A 6,740-nucleotide genomic window follows, 5' to 3' on the forward strand; every position below is an offset into this window, starting at 1 on the left:
CACTGTAAGTGGGATGGCAAGAGTTCATAAAAGTATATTGGGCCCTAAATCTTGTTTTCTGATTTTATGCATGTAAACAGGAAGTGGTTTCCCCGTTGTCTTGGCCAAAATGTGCAAAGGTGACGGACTCACGATTTCTGAATAAAGAAACCTTTATTCTGCTACTAAAGATTGAAGCTTTTTTTGTTGTTGTCTTTCAGCCCACCTTTAATGGAGACAAGAGTGAATATACAGGTCAGTTGTTCTGTACTGGTTATGTAATTTCTCAGCCAGGGTGACATTCATGTAAAAAAAAAAAGTAAAGAAACAAAAAACAACAACAACAACAATTACTCTGTCCATTACTACTGGACAGAGTAATGGAAAGCACAAGACAAAGTGACGTGTGCAGACAGATGTGCAGGGATTCGGGGGGGTTCTGCGTGGGAACTTATTGGCCCAGTTGAGAGATCAGTCATCTGAAACACCCCGACTGAAGCTGACAGCCGTTTGAGCAATGCCAAACGGCGCTGCCAGAGTGCAGGGGCTCTCGCACGGGGGCATCCGTTCTCTCCCACGTCCTCGCGTTAAACCTCGGCTCCATTCGCACGTCCCGACGCAGACAAATGTGATTACAAGTGCCGTATTTTTGGTAGCAGCGCCGTTTATTCCGCATGCGCAAACACATATGACGGCGCGCGCACAGACAGAGTGATTACCTCTGCCGGAAGCGTGCGCCTGCGCTTCCAGGAGACGCTGAGCAGACAGGACTTTATTTTCTAAATCAGGACAGGTAGCTTCATCATCCAACCAGGCGACTGCAGAGAGAAATTCTATTTCCTGTGTTTAGATTGTTTGAGCGGCAAAATCTAATTTTAATGGTTTTTCTTATGGCAAGCTTAGGTTTGGTGTATTTTGTCGAACATTTTTGAATGAGGAGAAATATACTTGAAGCTAAAAACAGACTTTCACCATTGCTTTGCACTTTAACTTGTACTTTTTTGTCTTTTATGGCATATAATATTGTGATAGATATTTTAGAACATTAAATGTTAATTGTGCACATGTGGATATGAGGCTATTTCAGAAAAAAATCAAGCGCTTTCCTTTTAGCTTTTAGCTATTGGCCCTCGATCACAGTTTCTGGCTGAGAAAACGTGTTTACTCTCTAAAAGTTAGCTTATATTTCCATATTTTTTCCTAGCCGGGAGAAAATAAACATACGGATGTGTTTGTTTACTCGCTGCTGTTCCAAAGTTGGGCAAACCTGATGGGGTTCATGGGCTTTTATTAGAAAAGCCGAGTTGCGGGAGGTGCACAGAGGCGTCTTCCTTTCAGCGAAAACCTTCTGGCTTTCAAAGAAAAGACAGTAGGTTCTCCTCGCCATGGCAACCCTAACAAGCAGGCCGTTGCTTGTTAGCAGCTACTGTTTTGTGTGTGTGTGTGTGTGTGTGTGTGTGCTGTTTGTAGCACCTAATTACACAACAGGATCTAAGTCAATTAAAGCAATAAGAAGAAATTGTTTTAAATGAGCAAATGTTCCTGAGCAAATTCTTTGAAATTTCTTTCAAAGAAGCTTAAAGATGTTTTGCAGTGGTGGAAATCAGCCTTGATCAGTGGATTTTGAGGCTTTTAGAAGATTTTATTTATTTATTTATTTTTTAACTCTGTTTGCACCAGATGAACTCTATCGGAGAGTCACGCCAGGAAAGTGTGGTTAATCATCTCCTGTATGCCGACTTTTAAAGCCAGCAGCTCTGACTGCGAAACTGTTATCTTTGATATCGTTCATAAGGAGTATCACAGAAGCCGAGGGCGGACGTTTACACATATATGATGGCGTTCTTGGGATAACGAATTAAATTCCTGAAGGTGTTCTCGAGATAAAGAGTTGATCTCGAGAGAAAAACAGTGTGTTTTCTCGAGATCATGAGGTGATTAGTGTGTGTGTGTGTGTGTGTGTGTGTGTGTGTGTGTGTTACGCCTGAGTCCATCCTTCGCATGCATTATTTCATTATCTCGAGAAAACAATCAGGAAAAAAAAAATATGTGGAAAACAGGAAATTAACTCATCATCTCAAGAAAACCACCTTGAAAAAGTATATGCAGAAAATGTTCTTGACTTCTATAAAATACTATTACTGAATTTCAAAACTGAGCCCCAGATTCTTTAGTGGAAGGACAGAAAGTAAAAAAGCTGCTAATATCTAACAGATTTCAAAGAAAATGTTTAAGTCCTGGAGATCTATTAAAAATAAAGTCTGGCTTTTTGGCTTAAAATCTTTGTATCTTTGAACAATGTAAAACTCAAGAATCTGAAACAGAAATTTCAAAACTGAGCCGGTGAAAAATCCAGTGAAACCAAACGTACCTTGTTTTAGGATAGTTGGATCGACCTGAATCAGTTGTGGTTGCTAGATGCCAGAAAATGTAATTGGACAAGTTTATCGACGTTCTTTGTCAAAAACTTTCTTCAAATTCAGAAGTTTACGTATATTTAGATCGGCGATAAACGACTTTTCAACCGAACGACTCGGGTCGATTCTTCTCGCTTTCCTATGTTCAGTGCGTGCAAATATCTGGCGTCAACTACTGTGTCCGTTGTTTCGTTTAATCGTTCCTGAAGCCTTCCACTGGTTCGGGAAAGGAAACAGACAGTTTGTGGATTTGGGAATATTGCTCCATTAAGATCCATAAACATATTCAAATGAGTCTGATAATCTGATCAGAGAGGAAAGATCTCACAGCACTTTGCGCTCTGATGCAACCGCTCGTTTCAATGATTACGATGTGAATGTTTATCTTTCTCCTGCTACTACATTTACTGAACTTGCTGTGTAATAGCCTGCAGCTACTATTACCACAGCAGCACTATTTAATCTCAATAACAGAGACACACACACACGTGCGCTAACACGCGCACAAAAAAAAAAAAAAATCACTTCACATAAACCACAAGCGAATGCTACTAAGTGCATCAAGCAGCATGGAGCAAGCCTACTACTAACCACATTACATCCATTATGGGTTAACATCATTTTTAGCTCTACTCAAAATACCCCCTCCGTCCTAAAGATCAGATCGGTCATTTTGCAAAGAGGAAGAAACCTAAATGGATTCAAACACTAGTCTAAAAAAAGAAAGACTTGATTTGCAGCATCTTAAAACAATAATAATAAAAAAAAAAATTCTGCCCTGCAACATAGATTGAATTTGAAACTTAGCACTCAAAAACGTCTCAAAAACGTTAGTGTGCGCTCAAGCTGTAAGGCAACCAGACCCACCGCGCATTTTGCATAAAGATCCATGTGTGCTCTCTTTTTGCAGGCGAACGGCCCTGCCCATTAGCACTGTCGGGAATCGATGCCCCCTTGCTTTTTTTTTAAATGTGTTCACTAAGTTAGCACGGCTGTTTAAGCCAATATATCGACTATCGGCAGTTCTGAGTCGCTTCCGGATTCAGAGGTAAACGAACAAAGTGTTGAAGCATCAGAGCTGATCTTAATGTCAAAGCCACACCTTGGATCTAATTTAGGGTTATTTACATTTGCTAAATGCCAAATTTATATCTTTAAGTAACTTTTTAACTTTCTTAAAATGTTAAAGTTTTATTTCAAGTATTTGGTTGTGTTGCCATTTTAAACTGTATGACTGGGCTCAAAGGTTTTAGGATCCTTCCACGAGGTTCTTGCTGTACTTTGCATTACTTTTGGCCCATTCGTCTCCACCAAACTGCTGCAACCGAGTCGGGTTTGCAGCAGTTTGGTGCTGCAAACCCGCAGCACCAAACTCCTATAGGAGATACACCTTTCTCGTATATCTCCTATAGCACTGAATCAAACTAGATCAGATTTCTGGTCGATTAGATTCCGATGGTGCAAAGGACGGAGCGCACCACCAACATACGGAGCCCTTAGTCCTCGACGTGGGCTCCGTATGTAAAGAGATAGGCAAAAGTCTGTTGACCTTTGCCTATCTCACAATCCACTTCCCTGTCTGTCCACTTTCAAATAAACGGCAAATAGAGCTGAAAAAAAAATAAAACCTTAAAAATGAAATTAGATCAGAGCTTCGTCAAAGCTTCTCCAAACCATTGACTTTGTTGTGCCTAAGCCATGTTTTAACTAATTCGATATGATACGATACGATCAGGGTCATTGTCTCCTCAAAAAAAAAAAAAAAAAAAACATTAGTTGACCTCCTGGCTGATGTCTTGAGATTTTGCATCAATATTTCCACATGATGCTCTTTCCTGATGATGCCATGTTTTTTTATGAAGTGCAGCTTTTTGTTGCAATATAATATTTTGGTCCCACGCCCATATGTCAGGTTCAGGCGTTTCGGTTGATGTGAGGATGGGAATTATGGCTAAAACCAACACTTTTGTTTTAGCTGACCTCATCATATGAGCCCTGATTTTAAGGTCTTTGACCTAAAGTGCATTTACACACTGCAGTGTGAGTTTTTATGTTGCCTTTAGAGTAAAATAATTGTTTAAACAGGTGAACGTGCAACCTTTACCGGGCTTGCGAACATACATAATTCTCTTCCTGATATCTTGACTGAATATGCTCATGATCAGCATTACTAGGTAGCTGTCAACATAAGATGTTATCTTAAGAGTTTTAAAAGCATTTTTCTGTCACCGAACATTTTCTTTTTAGAAATAAAATCTTATCAGATCCCACACGCCTGACCCTGTGTCGAGTCTGATTCCAGCGCAGACCCAGCAGTAAATCCGTTCGGATCGTCTCGTACTGTGCCCGCTGCCCGCTCTGAATGTGAATATTGGCAGACTCGTTTGCTCTCCCGGTGAATCCGCTGCGCCACGCTGGCCGAGGAGCAGAGATCAGAGGCCAGCGAAAGGTCGGCCAACCAGACAGACTGCTGGCTGTCCACTGAGAGACTAACAGGACGCTTATGTAATGTAAATGGCTACATGAAACCAGTGCCCCAGTGAACCCAGGGTTTAAAATGCAACGCTGCATGAGGCCAAATAAGGCGAGTCTATGCCAGATAGTTTAGTGACCAAAGGCATTTGAGGTTTACTTAGCTGGAAAAACAGTTTTACTTTGGTCATTTTAACACGTGAAGGTTGCATGCAGTCACCATCAGAATGAATGTAACTTATTTTTGCGTTTCAATTTTTATTTTATTTTTTATTTTTTTCCTTCCAAGGTTGAATCTCAGCACCATGCGCGACTTAAATGAATTTTAATAAGAAGAACTTAACATCAGTTTGGGTCTCTTTTGGATTTTTCCTAAAGCGATCGTGATTGGCTCAGACTCTTAGCCATAAACACTGTTGATATTTGGCGTTTTAATTCCACCTTATAAGACTAGAAGCCCATTGCCTCCTTCTGTCAGTCACTTAAAATTATTCCTACTTTAGCAGATTTTTCAAACAAAACACTCAAATTGCTATAAACGATTTAGCGACCTCTGCTTTGACATAAAAAATGAATGACATAAAAACAAAAAAACCCTCAAATAATACTTTTAAATGTAACTGTAAGTAAATTCAGGCAGTAAGAAGAAGCCTCAGGACTAAAGGGAAACATAATTAGATACTCATTGGAGTACGCTGTGGTTCACTCTCTGTTTACCAGTGATAAAATCAAAAAAATAAAAGTTGGATTCACTCATATTCGAGTGGAGCAACGCAATCCATCTTTCAAAAATTTCCCCCACATCGGCCCCCACTCAGCCGGTCAGATATTGAAGCAAATGAAACCACTTGAGTGGAAGGTCATCTGCAGTGCAGTGTCTAACAAAGATCTGTGGAATCGGAGAGGAAAGCAGACAGATGGTTATTAAAGAGGCAGAGGAACGTCGCCAAATAACGTCATTCAAGAAATAATTAGAGGCTAAAATGGAAATAAAATAATCCCTGAACTTAAGTATTTCATAGACTAATGTCGTCTTTTCTTATCCTAGCGTAGATTAACTATCTACCTCTTCACTATCCACTTAAGCTGCCATCCCCGTAGACTTCGATTCAATTGTTTTTTAACTGCCCCTCAGTTTTGGGGATAAAAGGGACAATAAAATATGATTCTGAATGTTTAATTTTGTTCTCAAATCTCGATTTATCTCATGTAGTTTCCCCGAGTTAAAGGGAAAAAAATATATGTTTTACTGATTTCACTCTGGGCTGCACGGTGGCGCGGTTGGTAGAGCTGTCGCCTTGCAGCAAGAAGGTTCTGGGTTCGATTCCCGGCCCCGGTCTTTCTGCATGGAGTTTGCATGTTCTCCCTGTGCATGCGTGGGTTTTCTCCGGGTTCTCCGGTTTCCTCCCACAGCCCAAAAACATGACTGTCAGGTTAATTGGCCTTTCCAAATTGCCCCTAGGTGTGTGTGTGTGTGTGTGTGTGTGCATGGTTGTTTGTCCTGTGTGTCTCTGTGTTGCCCTGCGACAGACTGGCGACCTGTCCAGGGTGTACCCCGCCTCTCGCCCGGAACGTGAGCTGGAGATAGGCACCAGCACCCCTCCCGACCCCCATTGAGGGACAAGGGTGAAGGAAAATGGATGGATGGATGGATGATTTCACTCTCCTGCTTCTGTGACCAAGAAACGGCGTGGCTATTCGTTTTTAAAGAAACAAACACTGAAATGGCATCTGGAAGGCTCAAAATCAATTGCAAAAAAAAATAAAAAATTACACCAGTTTGGTCAATATCCAACCGTTCTTACTGGCTATGTAGTTTTTTTTCTTTTCTGTTATTGAGTGCATTTTACCCCAAAACTTTTTTTTTTTAAG

At 40.7% G+C, this 6,740-nt stretch overlaps 1 long non-coding RNA gene across 1 annotated transcript in view; it reads right to left on the reverse strand.

Annotated features, from left to right (window-relative positions):
* Nucleotides 1-6,227, reverse strand: part of LOC107836142 (uncharacterized) — a 25,977-nt gene extending 19,750 nt beyond the window's left edge. Inside the window, exon 1 of the long non-coding RNA XR_001661995.1 lies at nt 6,128-6,227. This is a non-coding gene — a long non-coding RNA (uncharacterized LOC107836142). The remainder of the gene's footprint in view (nt 1-6,127) is intronic.
* Nucleotides 6,228-6,740: the final 513 nt, after the last annotated feature.

This window comes from Poecilia formosa, unplaced genomic scaffold (assembly GCF_000485575.1).
Source record: "Poecilia formosa unplaced genomic scaffold, Poecilia_formosa-5.1.2 Scaffold41, whole genome shotgun sequence".
Classification (NCBI taxonomy): Eukaryota; Metazoa; Chordata; class Actinopteri; order Cyprinodontiformes; family Poeciliidae; genus Poecilia; species Poecilia formosa.